The 20,358-nt window shown below is 46.1% G+C and overlaps 1 protein-coding gene across 1 annotated transcript in view; it reads right to left on the bottom strand.

Annotated features, from left to right (window-relative positions):
- LOC119381606 (uncharacterized) overlaps nt 1-20,358 on the bottom strand; it is a 417,646-nt gene that overhangs the window by 233,466 nt on the left and 163,822 nt on the right. The gene's annotated exons all lie outside the window — the stretch shown is intronic.

Raw genomic sequence — 20,358 nt, 5'->3', positions numbered from 1 at the left:
AACAGTTTGTGTAAAGCGAAAATGTTGCATTATAAAACAAAAATGTTGTATCTCCCGACGAGAATCTCTGCCCTATAAGTAATACAGATGCCCTGTGCCGGCTGAATTAAAAAGATGAAAATAGGATTGCTATAAATATTTCATACATCAAACTGGAGAAATACGAGAAAACAGTGACAATTACTATATGCATTTTTAAATAAAATCATGAGTGTATTATAATTTTTTTTCAACTACATGAACATCTTATTTCGTTGAAATTCGTGTATCCCATATTTCGTTTCATTCATTTATTTAGTGGCTCACTTGAAGCATGGTATTGGTGTAACGCCGCTATAACAACCACATTGTTATCCCCCTGTCTTTTGCGCGACCCTTCAAAGTGTGCTCCCCCAAGTGTCCTCGTGATTGTGTCCATCCCTCTTCTCTTTCTCAGTCCCTCTTTTCGTCCCCTTATCCCTCTCCCCCAGTGCAGGGTAGCAAACCGGACGTGCGTCTGGTTAACCTCCCTGTCTTTCCTCGCTTATCTCTCTCTCTCAAAGCTTGTTTTTCATATGGTTAATATATAGCATTTTTTTATTAATTGTAATTTTACTTTGATATCTGCACATCACATCACGCTACCTTGCTTATTACCTTTTAGTGTGTACATTTTAATTACATATGAGGTGCGTCTGTAACAGTCATCCCTTCATGATTAAGGATTTACGACAGCAGTCGTTCTTGTAAGGCAATAGAGAGACCAGACTTTTTTTTTCAGGTCTGCCCGGTTTATGTTGCACTGCAACAAAGCGACAGTTGTACTTTTTGATAATATATAAACAAATAAAGATAAGTCAGGATTGCCTCTGTGCTATCTTTACTTGTGTGCTACATGCTGACGAAAGGTCCCACTGCAGTGTTTTCACCAAGACACCTTTTTATCCTGATACAGCCTGCAAACACCCAACAAGTTTATAACAAATAAACGCATACTCAAACAATGACACAATCGCATGCCGAGAATTCACATTCAATGAATAGCGCACAGAGGTTAAGACGCTTCGGGGCCTCTAAACGAAAGTTATATTGATTATTTGGTGCAAATTTGTGGTGCAGCATTCAGTGCAAACCAAAAGATAGGATCAACACGATCGGTTTTTCCTTTATACTTTTTCGCTTGTTTGGTCTTCGCTTATTTTTCTTTTCGCACTTTCTGGTTTGCCACTTCAGCTCATTGCGGTATTCCTAAGTCAAGCTTTCATCGCCCGCATCGTGTCCTTGGAAGAATCCATTGCTGTCACCTCAAGTTTTCCAATCAACGCAACATATTTTTCGTTGCAACTTTTGCTCAAGCGTCAGCCGTCTCGGCACAATCTTGGCACAAGCCTACTCCACTTCCAATTGCTCAACGGACCACTGTCCCTAACCGAATGCTTCTATTACATTCTAGCAATAATTCGGCAGTCACTGAGTTCAAGAGAACAAACATGATCGATGGTTGCGCCTTCTAACAAGGTTGGGAGACGTCCTAATCCTTAGGGTCTTCACGGCCTTCTGGAGAAAGCTGGACTTGCTATCTATCTATCTATCTATCTATCTATCTATCTATCTATCTATCTATCTATCTATCTATCTATCTATCTATCTATCTATCTATCTATCTATCTATCTATCTATCTATCTATCTATCTATCTATCTATCTATCTATCTATCTATCTGGCCGCCTACGTCTGGGCGCTCTCCTGGTCCTTTTCATAAGTTGTAATCAGGGCTGGGCAAAGATACTTTGAAATTGTATCGCGATACGATACAAGATACTCAGGCAAGAAGTATTGGAGATACAGATACAAGATACTGCCGCAATAATTGTATCCGATACGATACTTGGCAATTGTATCTTAAGATACTTCGATACATTCTCTAATTTGTTATTATAGATCCATATAATGTAGCAGCGAACGCCTATGCACGAAAATGTCTTCTTGAAAATTTGCTAACTGTGACCTATTTTGTTTCACTTTAATGAAATGTCTGCCAATATCTAAAAGTTTTGCCCTTCTTGCTCAAAGTACATTAGTTTCCTTCCAAAACAATTTATTGCGATTTGCTTTAGCTTCTTCACAGGACAACTCTTTATACAATTCGCTGACAGCGATTCTTGCTTGTCACTTTTGCAATTAATGGGAGCCGCTGCTCAGCTTGCCGACCAGCTAGCGGGTTGCCATATAATCACAATAACTTCTGTAAGAAGCCTTCGCACAATGGCGCAAATACCGGTGTGGACTTTTGCCTTGTCCGTAAAAGACAGTTTGCACAATACCGTATATCCGGACAGGTGTACAGCAGCAACAGCGCTGGTAGCGACTTTTTTTTTTTGGGGGGGGGGGGGGGACGCATAGTGTATGATAGGGGTTTGAGACCTTTCGCTAGCGGCCCCACCTTTACACATGACCATCTTCGTCCCATTTGTTTTTATTTTCTAGATAAGTATGTTCGTGAGCTACACAGACATGACTGGCCTCAAGCTTTTCTTTCGTGAGGAACATGTGGTCACCATGTGCTGAAACATAACCGTGGAACAAAAACTCTATATTTCAGAATCCGCGTCCAGATATCAGTCATTCTGTACATCGGTATCGATGTTTCTCGAATTCTGACTCCAAGTCCCCTTCAGAAATGACCTATATATGAGATATGAGAAAGGCTTCCTTTCGAATAGCAACGTCATTTTGTTCAAACTGTCTCCCACCATCTTCACTGTCCCGGCGCTTCGAACTAAATTTCGTGACTGTGGCCCGCTGGCTATAAGCTGAGTTTGAGACCCCTGGGGTATACGTAGATGACGTAAAAGAGCAATGAATTTTCATATTCTACTTATCTGCTGGCGTAAATGATTCTTTGTTGATATCTCACTCACGTGTAATCTTTTAGCAATTTTTCTTCAACGAGAAAACATGTGCAACACAGAGACGTCTCAGACGTATTGTATAGGTTGCACAAAGCGTCGGAGGACACCGCCGTTATTCGCGCTATTGCCGCTTATAGATCCCATTAGGTGGCGATTAGTAATACGAAAAATATTTAAGAAGGCCTAAAACAGGAAAACTAATATAAGTATAATAGAGAGGTTGTTCTGTATCAAACATTCACATTGAATGAGTACAGAAACACAATACAGACGGCGCCCTTAATAGCAATGAGCATGAAGTATCGTCAACTTACCTATTAAGACAATAGAAAATTCAGTGCCTATAGAAAATTGCCTGAAACGACTCGTTGGGATGCTCATGAGTAAAACGGAGCATTCAGTAAAACAACGTTTCTCGAATCCCCTTCCTAACATCTTTAAGATAGCTCCTAATGATTTCTATTATTATAATGCAAATTCAGTTTCGCTATTTTCCTAAGCGATAAGTAGAATGCTTTGTACTGTAACTCAAGGGACTCCTACATAATTATATATTTGTTTTCAAAATCGCCTTGGCAACGTATAAATGGGTAAACAGTAGTAGAAATACAAAGCAGACAGTTAGAAGAATAAAGCAGAGATCATATTTTGGGAATGCGTTACAAAAGACATACTGCACTTACCAGACCAGAAAAACAGTACAGAGACGTAGGTAATGTATTGGATGCAAAATGACAGCAATAAAGCACGTGTGCTAATCATCAAGTTATGATTTCATAAATTCTTTGAATAATTGTAGCAGGAAGTGAAAAATACGGTACGCCAAGATATTTTCTGTTAGGTAAACGCTTGATCTATTAGACCTAGCATCAGTACCAGTGGTGCTATAGTTGTTTGCATATCTTATTTACATATAAGTTAATTCATTGCATGTACGTCAAGCTTTACATCCATGAGATCCTTCAAATCGCTGATATGTAAAATCCACGAGACACAAAGCGACCCCATTTTTGCACGCATCACATTTCGTTACAGAGGAAGACGCAAGAGAATCTTCAATAACGACACTGTAGCAACATCAGAATTTGCGCGATAGACGCTGCACGCAGTGGAGTACGCGGCGCAGGACAGTGGCTAAGAGCAAGTGTCACGGCACTGGCGCAACTAAAAAGAAAAGAAGTCGAAAAACAAAAGAAGTCTACAAAACAAAAGATACGTAGGCTGGGCGTAGACGTCCGCGTGCTTGTCTTCCTCATCTTCTGCCCTCACTGGAGGACTCTGACGGAAAAATAAAATTGCCTCACAGCCGTTAGACTTGTTCAGATGGCTTAGTGGCACCATTGCCAGCTTGAGAAGCGGAGCTTGGCCAGTGATTATTGTTTCGCACGGTTGTGTTGTGATAGAAGTATCTTGTATCTTAAGATACACGATACATTATCGAATGTATCGGAAATACAGATACAGATACTCATCTTTCGAGACGTATCGCGATACAGATACAAGATACCCATAGAGTATCTAAGATAGTATCTAAGATACATGTATCTTCGATACTGCCCAGCACTGGTTGTAATATACCAAAATTGGCATAGCAGGGGATCAGTGTATGGCGAACACGATTCACTGGTCATGACATGAAAAAAGTCAGTTTCGCCTCAATAGACCGATCTCACCGCGAGTTGCACTACGCCACCGCTGCCGCAGTGCATGCCGGTACTTAGAGTACTCGGTACGTTCAGCTGCCTATAGCTGGTGCATCGGAGAGCTGCATTATCGAGCTTTAGGGGCCGTATTTGGATGAATCGCGATGGTTGGGTTCACGTGCTGCATGCTGAGATGCTCAACAGCAACCTGAAGCAAAAGGACTAGGATTTTACGTGTTTTCAAAGGATTTCAAGCTCCGACAGGAATGTGTGCGACAGTCAACGAAGTCGGACGGAGCGGCAACTACCGCGCACTTTCAACGTATTGTTCACCGTGTTTGTGAATTCCGTGTGTATAATACATGGTAATTTAGCAACAATCTATTGCGCCATAACAAGCTTTCTGCGCTACTGATGTGCCGATCAGCGACAGCAAAACTTCATACAACGTGTGCTTGATCCCCTCGCTGGGGCGATCGCCGCCAGCGGCGACAGGTTGGATACAACGTGTTTTCCGGGCAAAATAGAGATTGCTTAAATATATAGCGACACCTAAACCTACCTCTCATCAAACACGATGACGACTGTGAAGTGTCTAGCGTGAACGATACCTGTGATACAAGCCAAACTTATGTGTACAGCTCGCGCCATGGAGTGCACGGCGAAAATTCGACCGTGCCGGTATCGCAGCCAACTTCGCCGCAGGGATTTCCCTATTATTTTCAAAATGTGACATTATCGCGAACGCAGCGTAAAGCAGCAACAGCGGTAGCAAAGCTTAGCTTCTTATATCAGCGTAGGCGACTCTTAACGTAGCTATACACTGCAGCTTCGAAGCCGTATAGGCCTATAGCGACGATATCGGCGCCGAGCAATCAGCTGAGGCTGCCGCCGCCGGCCTGAGCGGGCTACTGCTCATCCGCCACATTGTGTGTGTCACCAAAACCTCTTATTGACCCATCCATCCCTTGTGCAGCAGTAAATATTTTGCCGTTCACAAGATTTCCGTGACGTTAAACTTTTGCAAACGGCATGCGGCCAGTCGTCGCCCTGCGCGCGGGCTTCTAACCTGCTTCACGGCGACCGTCTCATATTCATTCACCTTTAACGCATCACTGTGCTCGAAATCCTGCGCTACCAACACAGTGTACGTACATTGAAAGTACTGCTTGAACAAAAGAGAAGTGCAAAAAGCTTTCTTTTTTTTTTCGTCCCATCGGTTTGTTTTTTGTTTTTTTTTCGTCTTCGTAGTCGCGGAGAGCTTTACGTTTGGGCAAGTTATTTTCCGCACACTGTAACTTGTATCGCTCGCGTGCTGACGTTCACTAAAGATTCTTGCTCTCATGACGACAGGAACATGATTTCTCGCCTTTTTTTTTTTTTTGAACTAATACGTATTCAGCGAAGCGACGCGCGCGCATGAACACGACGAGACGACCTGGCCACATGTAAACGTTGTCTACTGTTCTTTTTTTTTCTCTTAAAGCTAGGATATGCAGTGTAACCTGAAGTAAAATAACATACATGAGAGGTCCGGACACAGTTTAACACAGCGTTCAATTGTCTTCTGTGCCGAGGATTCATGCCAAACGACAATGTACCTGAAGCACGCAGCAAGCAGCCGCACCAGCAGCGCTCAGAGTACTCCAACTAAGATGGTGGCAGTGCCGCTGTCGGAAACTCGCGCATGCGCAGATCTGGTGAGATCGGTCTATTGGAAGAATTTCTCAAGCAAGAAAGGGGAATGTCACAGGAAGAACGGCAAGCAGCTGGAAAACTTCCTCCGTGCTGCTCAAGCACAAAGGAAGCAGGAAGGGAAAACGCACAAGGCGAGTGCGAACTAACAACTGTCACAGCAAGATACTTGCAGCGCGCTGCTGAAACACAAAGAAGGACGCACGATAAGAAATCACAGGTACACATGGGAGGCGCGCGAACTGTCACATATGTTACTTCAACTACCCCCTACTTTGGCTCTTCTAGCTAGCAGCTTTCACAAACGCGGCCGCTGCAGCGAGCCAAGTGACCTTCATGCGTTCTATAGCTTCATCGTAAACTTTGAGGTGAAACCACAAGACGTACAAAACTCCCCCTCAAGAGATAATCGCGCGAGCATGATCGACCACGCCCTGTATGTCAATGTACAGGAGGCGCACATCCCAACTCCGGCGAAACGCTAGACAGCTTCAGAATTGGGGACCCAAGAAATTTGCGAGCCGCCAGGACGCATACGCAGAATACAAGCCACTCTCGGACTCTTGCGCTCGCGTTGTTCCAAGACCCTGCAGCACCTTTCCTTGGGTGGCGAACAAAACTGCAGAGCGCGCGACCTCAAGAGAAGAAAATAAAGACGGCGTTTGGCAGTGGCACGTGAAGCCATGGTTCGCGTTCCCTACGGGCGTCGATTCTCGTCACTAAAGTAAAACTTCATTTGGGTCTAGTTGGTACGCATTCCTGATGCTGAAATCAGAGCGCAAACGCACTTCTTTGTCCTTCTTACTTCTTCTTTACTTCTTTGTCCCTGCACCCATCTGAATATGATTTCATGTCTTCGCGTACCTAACACACTATCATCCTTGTTACACGTTTTGGTTTAGAGCTATTGTAGTGTGCGCGTGTGCGGTAAGGTTGCCTTGGGATGATATATGTATTGGCGTATGAAAGAATAAAGCAGTTGTTAGTCAGTGCTTGTGTTGTCTCCTTGCAAGAATCCTTTCAAGAATCCAAGAATTGCCAGAATCCCTTTCTTCGGGGGTGTCTTGTGCGTTTGCGACTCCATCTTTTGCGACTCCAGGTCAGCCTTACAAACACTACGGTTTGCTTTACGGCATGGATTACACGAACAATCCGTGTACGAGATAAGGCACGACTACCACCAAGCACTCGAGGAAGGACATGATATTATATTTCAATGGTTGCCGAGCCATTGCGGAATTGTCGGCAATGACCATGCGTATGATGCTGCACGATCGGCTCATGATCAAGACCTGCGGACACCCATACCACTCTTGAGAACGGACGCCGCGTGGCGACTACAATCACTTGCACGGCGTATCACTCTTCTACAGTGGAATACGCAGGGTTTTTCCAACGCGCGCCTGTATTCGATTGACCAAAATTTGCAACTTCGTTTGCCATCCGGGCTCTCACGACGCGATGCAACTTTGCTGTGCCGAATGTGGTTGGGCGTGGCATTTACGAATGCGTATTCCTGTCTCATTGGTATGGCCAGCAGTGCGGCATGCAACATTTGCACCTGCGAGGAGACGCTTGAACACATTCTATGCCACTGCCCATCACAGGCTCAACGACGTAGTATGGAAGTCAAGCTCCGTGACCTGGATTCAAAACCACTGACAGAAAAGAAGATCTTGGGACCTTGACCTACGGTCTCGCATATGCGCAAGGCCACGAAAGCCCTCTTGTGCTTTTTGAGGACCACCGGACTTCACGAGCGCTTGTGAACTAACAGCGCGAGTTCGTGTTGTATAGTTTCAAGCTGTTCATCCATCTCTTTCTTACTCTTCTTCTCTACCCTTTCCTTTCTATTACTCCCCCTTCTCCCACTCCAAGTGTAGAGTAGCCAACCGAGCCAAAGCTTGGTTAACCTCCCTGCGTTTCCTCTTCGTATCTCTCTCTCTCTTTTGTAGGTTTGAAAAGTGCCCGACATAGACGAGACAGTGAAGTACATGCATGATGCTAGCTGGGAGTTGGCTAACTCCGGCTGTCTCGTGCCTACTTCATTGTTTCGTCTAAGTGATCAAACCCTGAAATGTGAACCAACTATAACCTCGGAACAAGTTCAATCAGGTGCAGTACCACTTTTCTCTGTGCTGCGCAGCAAAGAACGTCTTCTGTGGAAAAGAGTCGACTCAGTAACCATTTCATCAGAAAGATAAAGCCAGAGCATTTATCTGCCAGGGCAGTACTCCTTCCGATTTATTATCTGCGCTGCACGCTAGAAACACAAAGCTTTTCATTCGTTAGTGTTCTTTGACATTGGCCGGCCTCCCTTCACCAATTATATGTCTGGCATCACGACTATTTTGTGCCTTATCTTACGAACAGTTCCAGTGTAAGAACATTGGGCATACGGGCTCTGATGCGGTGACCCGAAATCGGGATAGCTTGATCTTTTTCAAACTTTACCTATTAGATGCGAAGCATTTCTTGGCGAACCAAAGGCACTTTGGGCGGTTCTGTCTATCTACCTATCTATCTATCTAGCCGCCTACATCTGGCCGCTTTCGTGGTCGTCTAATTAACTCGGTATATACCAAAATCGGCATAGGAGGACGTCAGTGAACGAAAGAAGGGGAATGGGTCAAGGGATCGTTTTTCTTCGTTAGCCACAAAGTGGACAAAAGGGCAACTTGCCGCCGCTAGGGACCGAACCTACAACCTTCGAATAACGCGTTCGATGCTCTACAATTGAGCTACAGCGACGGCCGTCCTCCTGTCCACTTTATTGGGTACTTCTGTGCATGTAAACTTGGAAGTGTTAGCCAGCGCCGCTCGTGGCCACAACGGTGAGTGAGGAACACTTTTTTCTTTCTTTTTTTGCCAGCTGGCGTCACATAGCACGTGATCTGTTTACGGGCTGGTAGCTGACCAATTAACCCTCGCATACTACGTTTAGGCATGAAGTCTGAGAGAACGAGACCCTCGCTATGAATGAACGACGGAAGGGGATTGGATCAAGGGCTCGTTTTTTTTTCTTTTTTAGACACAATCTGATGCAGGGGTCTCAAACACGCGGCCCGCGGACCTCTCGCTAGTGGCCCGGCCCGCTCATGACTGTCTTCATCCCATAGTTTTTTTATTTTCTTTTCTTAATAAGTATGTTCATGAGCTACACAGGTATGACTGATCTAAAGCATTGTTTTCGTGAGGCATCTGCTCTGCTGTCGCTTGGCGGCAACTGCAGACTAACTCATTTCCTTGCCTCTACATGCTCCATCTTTTTTATCCAACTCTATACTCCAGATTCTGTGGATCCGTACCAACAGTGTACCACCCCACGTGTCAATGCCCTGGCCCACGGGGCGTTCCTCCCATCTCCGATTCCCCCCCCCCCCTTTCCTCTTGGGAGTCTGCACTGCGCAGCTTACGCTGGCAGGAACAGCAGCAGCTGGTCCTGCGGGCTCGCAGGGTCGCGCTAGGAAATGGATGAGCCCTGGACTGAGGGCCCTACTCAACGAACATTTTCCGTGCGTTCCCTAACAAAAGTTTATTCTCTCTCTCTCGTGAGGCACCGACTACGGTCACCACGTGTTGATACTAGGGGTGTACGAATAGCGAATTTTAGAACAGAATCGAATACGAATCGAATAGCGATGACACCAAATCGAATACGAATACTAATTGAATACTATTCGAATAGTTTTCGAATAGCAAGGCAACAGTTTTCAAAGCAGCCCTAGAATGACAATGCAACCATTGTCGAAACCGCCCATGCCCAAAAAAGAAACATTACGATTACTTTTAACCGACAGAAATAGCACAATCATGTAAACTGACGCAAGCTCGTATACAGCGTCAACTAGAGCCTTATAAATATTTTGTAACTACAGGTTGAAATACAGAAGTGACTACAGTATTCAACGTGGCACCGTGTCAACAGATTTTAAGTAAAACTCATAAATATTAAACAAATTCGTGAGTGAACATCATCACGAATGTCATGGTGAAAACAGCGGATTGATGACTCTGTCGAGTCGGCCACACTGGAGTTTTGAGCAAAAACGCCTTCATCCTGTGATCAATATAGCGTCGACGGTGCTGTAAAACCTTTGGCTGCATGCATCTTGGTAATTCTACGATTAAAGCAAGAAACGTTACGCCTCTCTGTTCCAACGTTTCGTTCCTTTGAGGTTCTTTCATCGGTGCTTGTTATTTGAAAAATATTCGAAAAATATTCAATATTTCATATATTCACTATTCGATTCGAGCACCGAATCGAATAGAACGCTATACGATTCGTTATTCGAAATTTTCGAATATTCGTGCACACCTAGTTGATACATAACAGCGAAACAAAACTCCACAGCAGGGGTCTCATACACGCGGCCCGCGGGCCGCATGTGGCCTGCAGACCTTTCGCTAGCGGCTCGCGGCTTCACAAGGAATAAAGTTTTGTGACTTGTGGCTAAATGGTACAAGCATTATTTTCTCCCCAGTTGCGATTAATAACGCTATGTTCGGGTGATTTTCAGAGACGGGACTGGTCTCAAGTTTTTTTTGTTTTTTTTTTTCGCGAGGCACCCCATGCGGTCACTAAGAGTTGAAACAGCACCGTGGAACCAAAACTCTATACTTCAGAACATTTTAGTCATTGTGTAGACAAGTATCGATATGGTTCACGAAACCTGACGTCAAATCCCCTGCAGAAATGACCCATGCATGAGACATGGGAAAGGCGTTCTTTGAAAAGGCAACGTTGGCTGACATTTTGTACAAACTACACCTCGATTAAATTTTCGGGACTGCGGCCCGCTAGATGAGGTGAGTTTGAGACCCCTGATCTAATGAAACCAACAGACATTGAAGCCAAGTAAGGTCTAAGGGACATTATTTGTATTTTTTTAACTGTAGTGTAGTTATTACAGTGTAGGTGTAAATAAATTAAAGTGGACGAAAAGACAACTGACCGCCGGTAGGGACGAAACCTGAGACCTTCGGATAACCCGTCAGATGCTCCATCAATTGTACGAGTGTATGACGAACACGATTAACAGGTTATGACGTTAATAACGCGACATGCCTGTCGAGTACGTCATGAAACTTTTCCCCCATTCACGTGTGGCGCTTACCCGCATACCACGGGTCTTTGTATGCGTGCATGCGCCACACCTGATTCACAGTCTGTATCAACCCAGGAATAGCGAAAATAGGCACTTAAAACTTTGTAAGACATGCTGCGTGGGTGGAACGAGTTAAATGCATACCGTTTACGATTTTAATGCAGGAGACAAACCCTGCCAAACGTGCTGCATCGACCTTCAAACAGCAACCAAGTGGTGCAGATTGCAAATGAATGTATTGACGCGATAGCGTTAAACAGCAAGTCTCGCAGTAATTCCGGTGCCGGCGTCTTTGGTTGTGAGCAAAAAATCAGCGTTGTCCGTGAGCAAAAAAAAAAAAATATATATATCGAGATACGTGCAGATAGACAAAGAATTAAAATCTTCGATTTGAGTGGGAATCGAAACCACGAACTCTGCGTCGCAAACAGGCGTTCTACCACAAAGCCACGCCCCTGCTTGAGTCTGCTTTTGTAAAAAAAAAAAAGGTCACAATTTTCAATTTTGCCGCACCGGCGAAGCAATTAACGCGATAGCAACAAATTATAATGTCACACGAAGAACGCCAAGCAGCTCGATAATTGCAGTGCGCCGCTCAGCCTGGACGCCACAACCTGCAGACCAAAGGCCGCCCACAGCACTGCTTTTTAATTTTTTAAATATTTTTGTTTACCTTTTGGCCTTCGCACAAATAGTTTTTCACCACCATCACTGCTCGAACGCAAACGACTCACGAAAAAAGCATACACAGGACGACCGCGCACTAACAACTTCGTGTTTGAGCAACGCACTACAACCCAACGCTCTTACATTCTTTTTCTTGAAACTGCGACGCGTGGAGTGACCCCTCCTCGTCTTCTTTCGCAAACGCGGCAGCTGCAGCGAGCAACGACCTTCATTTGGTCTATAGCTTCAACGCAAACTTTGCGGTGAAAGCCCAAGACGTACAAAACTCCCCCTCAAGAGATAATGGTGCGAGCACGGTCAACCACGCCCTGTATGTCAAAGTACAAGTCGAAGGCGCACCTCCCAACTCCGGCGAAACACTAGACAGTTTTAGAACCGGGGACCCAAGAAATTTGCAAGCCGGCATGCGCAGAACACACGCCACTCTCGGACTCTTGCGCTCGCGTTGTCCCAAGGCCCTGCAGAGCCTTCCTTTGGGCGGCAAACAAAACCGCAGAGCGCGCGGCCTCCAGAGAAGAAAATAAAGACGGCGCTTGGCAGTGCTACGTGAAGTCACGGCTCGCGTTCCCTGCGCGCGTCGATTCTCGCCACTAAGATAACACTTCATTTGGCTTTTGTTGGTACATATTCCTGATGCTGAAATTAGAGCGCAAACGCACTTCTTTGTCCTTCTTACTTCTTTTTTACTTCTTTGTCCCTGCACCTATCTGAATATGATTTCACGTCTTCGCGTATCGAATACACTATCATCCTTGTTACACGTTTTGGTTTAGAGCTATTGTTGTGTGTACATGTGCGTTAAGGTTGCCTTGTGCTTATATATGCATTGGCGTATGAAAGAATAAGCAGACGTTTCTTTTCTTCGTGGGTGTCTTTTGCATTTGCGCTGTAATTTTAGCCTCAGGATTCTGGTCACGGTGTAACATATACAGGGTGTTTCAGCTAAAAAACACCAGGTATTAAAAATATTAAACATAGGTGCTACGCATCTCCAATTAGCGCAGTATTGTACTGAGCCATAGAGAGCACGTCACAATATTTTTTCCCATCCACCAAGCTCGGTAATTAACAAAGATTGCTTAATGAACTTTTTAAATAGTAACTCTAGAGAAAAATTTTCAATACGAAGTTGTAGCGCATGTTCAGAAACATCGAATTTTTTAATCTATGCTAACTCCTCTGCTTAATTTCTTTCCAGCCTTTCTTTAATGCGCGCGAGTTTTTAAAAAATACCACGTGACCGCCGCCTAACGCGCGGCGCTTTTAGTGCCCTCAAATGTAAGTTGAACGAACTATCAAAGTCTGTTCCGCGCACGAAGGTCAATTGAGCAGGCTACCGGTGACTGCGATGGACGCTAAATGATGATAGGGGCGTACCGTCTAAAAAAAAAAAAGTCTACGAAAGAGCTTAATGTCGATCTCGGTCACCGATAACCTGTTTCATCAATCTGCGTGCGCGAAGCAGCCTTTGATAATTCGTTTAACTTACATTTGAGGGAACCAAAAGCGCCGCGCGTTTGGCGGCAGTCACGTGGTATTTTTTTTAAATTTGCGCGCTTTAAGGAAAGGCTGGAAAAAAAATTAAGCAGGGGAGTAATCTTAACATAGATTGAAAAATTCGATGTTCCTGAACAAGCGCTACAACTTTTGCATTGAAAACTTTTCTCTGGTGTTACTATTCATTGCCCGCGTCTCACATAATTTTAATTTCACCATGTGTGGCCTCCCGTGCGTTTCACCCAACGCTGCGTGCGTTTGTGTTCTGCCATTAGTATCCTGGTTAACGAATGAGGCACGGCGTAATTGTTAAGGCAGCGTGCTGCGGAGCGTGGTGTCGAAGGTTTGAAACCCCGGTCGAGCTATCCGGATTTTTTTTCTTCTGAATTATTTTTATTTGTGTCTTTTATTTACATATACATACACATACATATCCGGGACATGATGGCGACGGTGACGGCAAAAATCAGCCAAGAGTGTTCATACAATTGGTATCGCAATAAAAAAACCTATACGAATATTATGTAGTGCGTGGAGTGTCTTTAACGCATGTAATGTTGCGTGGCAGAAGCGTAGAATCGCACCAGGCGTCCAAAGATGTGAATTTCGCAACGAGTCGTGTTAGTTTATAGGTCTACCAATTACAAAGCGCACAGGCATGATTGATCATCCTTATTAGCAACAGCATCAGCAAAGAATGCAGCTATATACGCAGGTGCGCGTGCTGCCTTACAGACGCCTAGTGGGTACTTCGTCAATTCTCAAAAGGAAGAATTATAGCGTAGTGGGCACTAGTTGAAACGTTTGAAACGACCACTTTTACACACAAAGACGTTCCTTTCCTTGTGCCGTGGTTGAAGCGGTTGAAGTGTCCACCGAGAAGCGAAGCTATAGGCCAGTGATAGGTAAGACGATACAAATGGTCCCGATAACACACTATCGCGTTCTACACTTTGTTATGTTGCGTTGTTGTTGGGCCGCGATGAATACGGGACCAACCCAGTCGAGAGAAGAAGTGGAACTGTTTATTCTCCAGAACAAGGTTACAGACGCGTGACACAGGTGGCGCTAGTTGCTGTCCTTTAGTTGAAGGCGGCGCATAGATGGCGGCACTAGAGAAGGAGATGGAATATAGCGCGCATATGTAACACGCCTTTTTTTTTTTTTTTTGTAAACCAGCCTTTCAGTTTTAAGTGAAGTCGCTTCTTAAGCTGGGATAGCGTGCAGGAGGCTTGATCCTTCTTCTGGAGCGGGTTGTTTGAGGTGGGCGAGGCCGTTCCTCAACTTGCTGTGTTGGAACTGGTGGGCTCGGCTCAGCTATCTCGTAGTCCTCTGGCGAAGCCTCTGCAACAGTCTGCTGTGTGTTTCTTGGTCGCAGATGGATGCGACTTCTGAAGAAGATGCCTCCGGTGTCTGTCTTTACGGCGTATCTTCGAGGTTCTAGACCGACGTTCACCACAGTGGCTTTTTCCCATTTTTGATTCAGCTGGAGCCACACAGGCTGACCAGGAATTAGCGCAGAGAGATTTCTTGTGTGGCAGTCTCCGTGTTTGTGTTGCTGCTTTTGCCTTTCGTGGAGAAGCGTGTGGTGAGTTGCGGTTGGAAAGCTCGGTTGTAGCGTGCTTGGAAGGGTTGCCACTTTTTGTGGGGTCGGATCTTGCGCAGTTGACTCTGCAATTTGATGAAGTCTTGCTGGAGTTGTTTGGATCAACGTTGATACGAGAAGTCCTTGATCATGATCCGCTGTTTGCATCTGGCTAGATGAGTCTGGTGCACGTGACAGTGTGTCTGCTGCTGCCATTTGCTTGCCTGATGGCATCGTTATGGCTTTGATGGCTTTCACTTTATCTGGGTCTGGAGCGATCCCTTGAGGTGAGAGTTGGCGGCCCAAGTACGTAATCGCCGTCAAACCCAGCTGGAGCTTGGCCTTGTTGAGTTTTAGGTTGTTGGCGCGTGCTTTTGTGAGCACATTCCTGAGGTCTTGCTCATGCTCTTCAAGGTTTCGTGACGCGACCAGAACGTCGTCGAAGTAGGGCTTGACGGTAAGTTGCCGTTCGAAGACCCTGTCAGTAGCTTGCTGGAAGAGCTCGGCGGCTGTTGCGAGGCCAAATGGAACACGAAGAAATCGCTATCTTCCCCAGGGCGTCGTGAACGTACACAAACGTGAACTTTCTTCATCCAAGACCAGTTGGTAGAAAGCACTTCTTGCGTCAAGGACGGAGAATACCTTTGCACCGCTCAAGTTTGCGAAGAGTTCCTCCGCCACAGGTACCTGGTAGTGTTGTCTTTTGATGGCCTTATTTAAGTTCCGAGGATCTAAGCACAGTCGGACGCTGCCGTCTTTTTTGGTGATGATAACAATCGGATGGATCCACTCGGAAGGCTCTGTGATTTCGGTGATGATTCCATTTTGTTGCATTCGTTGCAGTTCTGCTTTCACTTTGTGCTCTAATGCGCTGGGTACACGGCGTGGAGCTGACACCGTGGGAGTTACTCCTTCCTTCAGTTGTACGGAATAAACTCCAGGTAGTTTTCGGATGCCTTCAAATACATCAGGAAAGTCGTTGAGAACGTTTCCAAGTCATTGCGTTGCTGTGCACGCATCTACAGTTGTTTGCTGCGGTTGCCTTCTCGTGACGAGATTGAGGGCTTGGCATGCGTTGGCGCCCAAAATCGGCTTCAGCGGTTGGCTGACGACGAGAAACTTCAGGGTGCACTCTTTTTCTTTCGTTGAGCAGCGCAGCTCGCAATCAGCGTCGATGGGAAGTTGCTGTCCCGTATAAGTTGTCACTCGTGCCGCTCTTTGCTTGAATGCAGGCTGCGATGGCCATGCGCTGAACTGATTTTTTGGCATTATATTTACGTCGGAGCCGGTGTCTAGCTTGAAGCTGACGTTGTGACCATTTACGTTGACCGTTTCTGTCCACTTCGAGTTGCTGTTGATGTTGTGGAGGTCGAGACTCTCCAAGAAAAATTCTTTCTGCTGATCCTGTTGCTGCGGATCTTCGAGGAGACCTGTTCGCTGGCGGGAGGTACTGCTGCCTCGTTGGCCTTGCCTACACAGGCTGGCGAAATGCCCGAATTTGCCACAGCTGTAACAGTTGAAACCGTAGGCAGGGTATTCGCGTGGTCTGTGCGTTGTTCCACAGCGTGAACACTTTTGTTGCAGCTTCAGCTGTGGTTGCTGTTGCCGGTTCTCCATTGTTGCTGGTTTTTGTGAGTTCCATTGTTTCGGCTTCTGTAGGGCTTGCACTTCGAAATTCGGCTCTTGGAGCTCTTTTACGTGCTTCTTGGATATTTCCGCTGCCTTGCACGTTGTTATGATTTTGACGAGTGTGAGGTCCCGTTCGCGAAAAAGGCGCTCTCTTAATGCTGCATCTCTGATTCCTACGACGATGCGGTCGCCAATAAGTCGGTCTTTTTTCTCCCCAAAGTCGCATTTTTCTGCTTGCCTCCGAAGGTCCGTTACAAACTCGTCGAATGTCTGGTTTTCTTTTTTCTTCATCGTGTTGAACACAGCAGACGCCTGTATTACGTTTTTGTATGGTCTGTAGAGGGCGTCGAACTGTTCCAGGAGGTACGTAACTTGATCCGTCGGCTGCTCGCCGTCGGTGGTTGGAGGTGGAAAGGGAAATGCCTGGGCGACGCGGCGGCCTTGGGGCCCGAGAACATGGAGAAGTAGGGCCCTACGCGTAGTCGTAGGCTTGGTGGCGTACTCACAAGCTTGCTCGTAGATGTTGTACGCTTCTTTCCAGTCCTCCCAGGATTGTTGCGGGTTGTCGCCTGGCTCGAAATGTGCCGGTGGTTGCAGGAAGGCGCTGGCCATAGTTGCGGGGTGGTTGCGATCCCACTTCTGACACCATGTTATGTTGCGTTGTTGTTGGGCCGCGATGAATACGGGACCAGCCCAGTCGAGAGCAGAAGTGGAACTGTTTATTCTCCAGAACAAGGTTACAGACGCGTGACATAGGTGGCGCTAGTAGCTGTCCTTTAGTTGAAGGCGGCGCATAGATGGCGGCACTAGAGAAGGAAATGGAATATTGCGCGCATATGTAACACACTTGAAGGCGAACCTCAAGCGTCCTCCAAGTTCTTATATCAACCTTTGCCTTACATAAGTTGTGTCATACGTCAATTGTGGTGGCAGAGTTGGTTATCCTCTCTTCGAACAAGGTAATAAACATTGCGTCTCTACTTTTATGGCTCAGTAAACTACAGTCTAGCGTTGCTCGTCCCCGTAGGAATCCACCAACAAACGCTGCTTACACTTCGAATAACAGAGAGCTGAGCTAGATGGTAAGTATTCATTCTAGAAAGACAGGGCGGTGCAAACACGGACACAAGAAAGAAGTCAGGACACCACAAACGCGTTTGTGGTGTCCTGACTTCTTTCTTGTGTCCGTGTTTGCACGCCCCGTCTTTTTAGAATGCTTACACTTCGTTTCGATAAAAGTGACGTCTGCGCTGTAACGTGAGTGCCGACGTTACGTTGGACCATGAGCTACTCTTTACACGCCTGTGTAGTCGACATGCCGCGTAAGCCCATGATATGCACAGAACCACTGAATGTACAAAAAGACGTCGATCCACCTTGTTAAAACGTAAAAAGAGTAAAGCCTAAAATTGAGGCATATGCAGCTACTTGTTCATTGCTTCCAATGAAATCGACTCCCTCAATGCATAAAATTGCGGGAGTCGATTTTAAGCTATAATTTACAAAGTTATAGCTTCATTTAGTAATTTATTTGGCCGACAAGGATATGACGACAGTTTAGTTTATGCTACATACTTCTACCCACCCCCTCTCCCGTGCTAAAAAAATGAGCGTTCACTTGAAGCCTCGACTTGACTTTGTCAAGGTCGAATAATACAGCGCCTGTCATGAACGCGTCCAAGACACTAAATACGTTTACTTCGGCACGTAAGCGAAAGGCATTGCGATTATGTCAGATATCCAAGTCAAGTCGCATTTCTAAACACGAGGGTGCAAAAGATGGAAGAAATAAGCACCTGGGGCCCAATTGACAAATATTTTTCACTTGTAAGTTCTTATTTTTATTGGTCAGTCGCCTTCCCTAATGACGTATGTCGAACTTCAGGATTGCCCATCAGAGTTCCGAAAGGCAACGAAAGCGCTGTTGCGTTTTCTCAAGGACACCGGACTGATTCGCCGTTTGTGATGTCAAACGCGGAACTCTTACGTAGGCTGCAAGAGTGACTTTTCTCTCCTCCTCTCTAACTTTCCTTCCCCCTTCCCCAGTGCAGGGTAGCCTACCGGGCTCAGCCCTGGTTAACCTCCCCGCCTTTCTTTTATTCTTATTCTCTCTCTCTCTCTCAGGATTGCCTGGAATTCTGTCTTCCGAAAAATTCTGGCGTAAGAAGTTTTTGTGAATACCCGTCTTCGATCCGTATACCAACAATGCCTTTTGTTCGCAAGCACTCTTTGCACTTGAGCGATAGCTCATGGATAGTTTGAAAATTTCTCTTACAAAGAAATGTGCTTTTGGTGACAATTATAGCAGACACTTTGTGAATGCTAGCCTTGAAATTCAGCTTTAACAGGAATAGCGAACGTTCAAGGCAACGGCTACATTCTAAGTTTGTTAACTGTGACCGAGCACTCCAAGACGGCAAATGTAAGATCACTGAGTATATGGTCAACGATGATAAGGTCAATTGGAGGGGCGCCAGCAAAAGTAATCAACAGGTGCTTTACAGTGCAATAAACTTGCCCAAGGCCGATTGATCGTGTGTGCTTAAATAATAACAATTCGCAAAGAGTGATAGCAGTCAATCAGAAAGCGACTGATTGCTTCCAACATACATGAAAGAGGGAATCTAAGCGCAAGTAACCTACCCGCACATAGCGAGAGCTGAAAAGAGATAAAGAGGGGAAAAAAACACAAAGCAGCCCTGGAGTGCCATTTGACGTCTCCGGAACCGGCGTTTTATCAGCCGCGAGGGGCCTATCTCACAGTGCAGGCGATTTTCGCCACCGTGCCCTGGCCGCCGCCCATCGGGTGGCCCTAGAGACCGCTCGAGACAAAAAGAACAAAGAGTCGGTTTGCTGCACGACCGCGATTGCTGTTCGCTGCTGCCGACACTCCCGGGTCACGTACGACTCCGTCAGGCGAGCCTGTAGGCGGGCGTACGCCCGCCTCACGCAGCATGTTCGCCCCCTATCAAGGACGGACGGACCGCGGTCGTCGCCGTTCGTGAAAAAGAATAACTGCGCTCAGCGCGTCTATCACGGCCGCTGCCTGCCCAGTGACGAGGATACTTGGAACACGCGCCAAGGTCCCTAGGCGCCAGGATAGCACGGGCCGCGCGACTGTGCCCGCTGTTTGTTGCTGCGCTACGCGACCTCGTCGGTCGACGGGGAGTCACTGCGCGATAGCTCGTACAGCGATGGAGTTTCGCGTACTTGACGCTGCGTGATCACCGCACGCCGCAATACGTGCGTCGACCGCGCGTAGAAGGCGCCCCCTGGAGAAGTGATCGTGTCATGCCTCGTCTCATTTTCCAATCTGGCAGCGGCTACAAAAGGAAAAGAGAACAAGAACGTGGCGTCGCATATCTGTTGCTTCATATGGCGGTTCGCTATTGCGTTCTCTTCTTGCCTTCAAATGTCGAGCCAAGTTGCGTTCATTTTTGAAGAGAGCCGAGGAACTTTTTGCATAGAAAGAGGGGAAATTTTAAAGGCTCGTTTTTCTTCGTTAGACACAATATTAACCAGAACTAAAAGACAATAATGTCAAGGGAAGTACAGGGGATGTTATTTGTAGTAATTATGATATAAATGTGAAGAAAGTGGACGAAGAGATAACTTGCCGCCGG

Source organism: Rhipicephalus sanguineus, chromosome 1, assembly GCF_013339695.2.
Source record: "Rhipicephalus sanguineus isolate Rsan-2018 chromosome 1, BIME_Rsan_1.4, whole genome shotgun sequence".
Taxonomy (NCBI): domain Eukaryota; kingdom Metazoa; phylum Arthropoda; class Arachnida; order Ixodida; family Ixodidae; genus Rhipicephalus; species Rhipicephalus sanguineus.
Note: the sequence above shows the minus strand (reverse complement) of the source record. Positions and strands in the feature narration are given on the sequence as shown.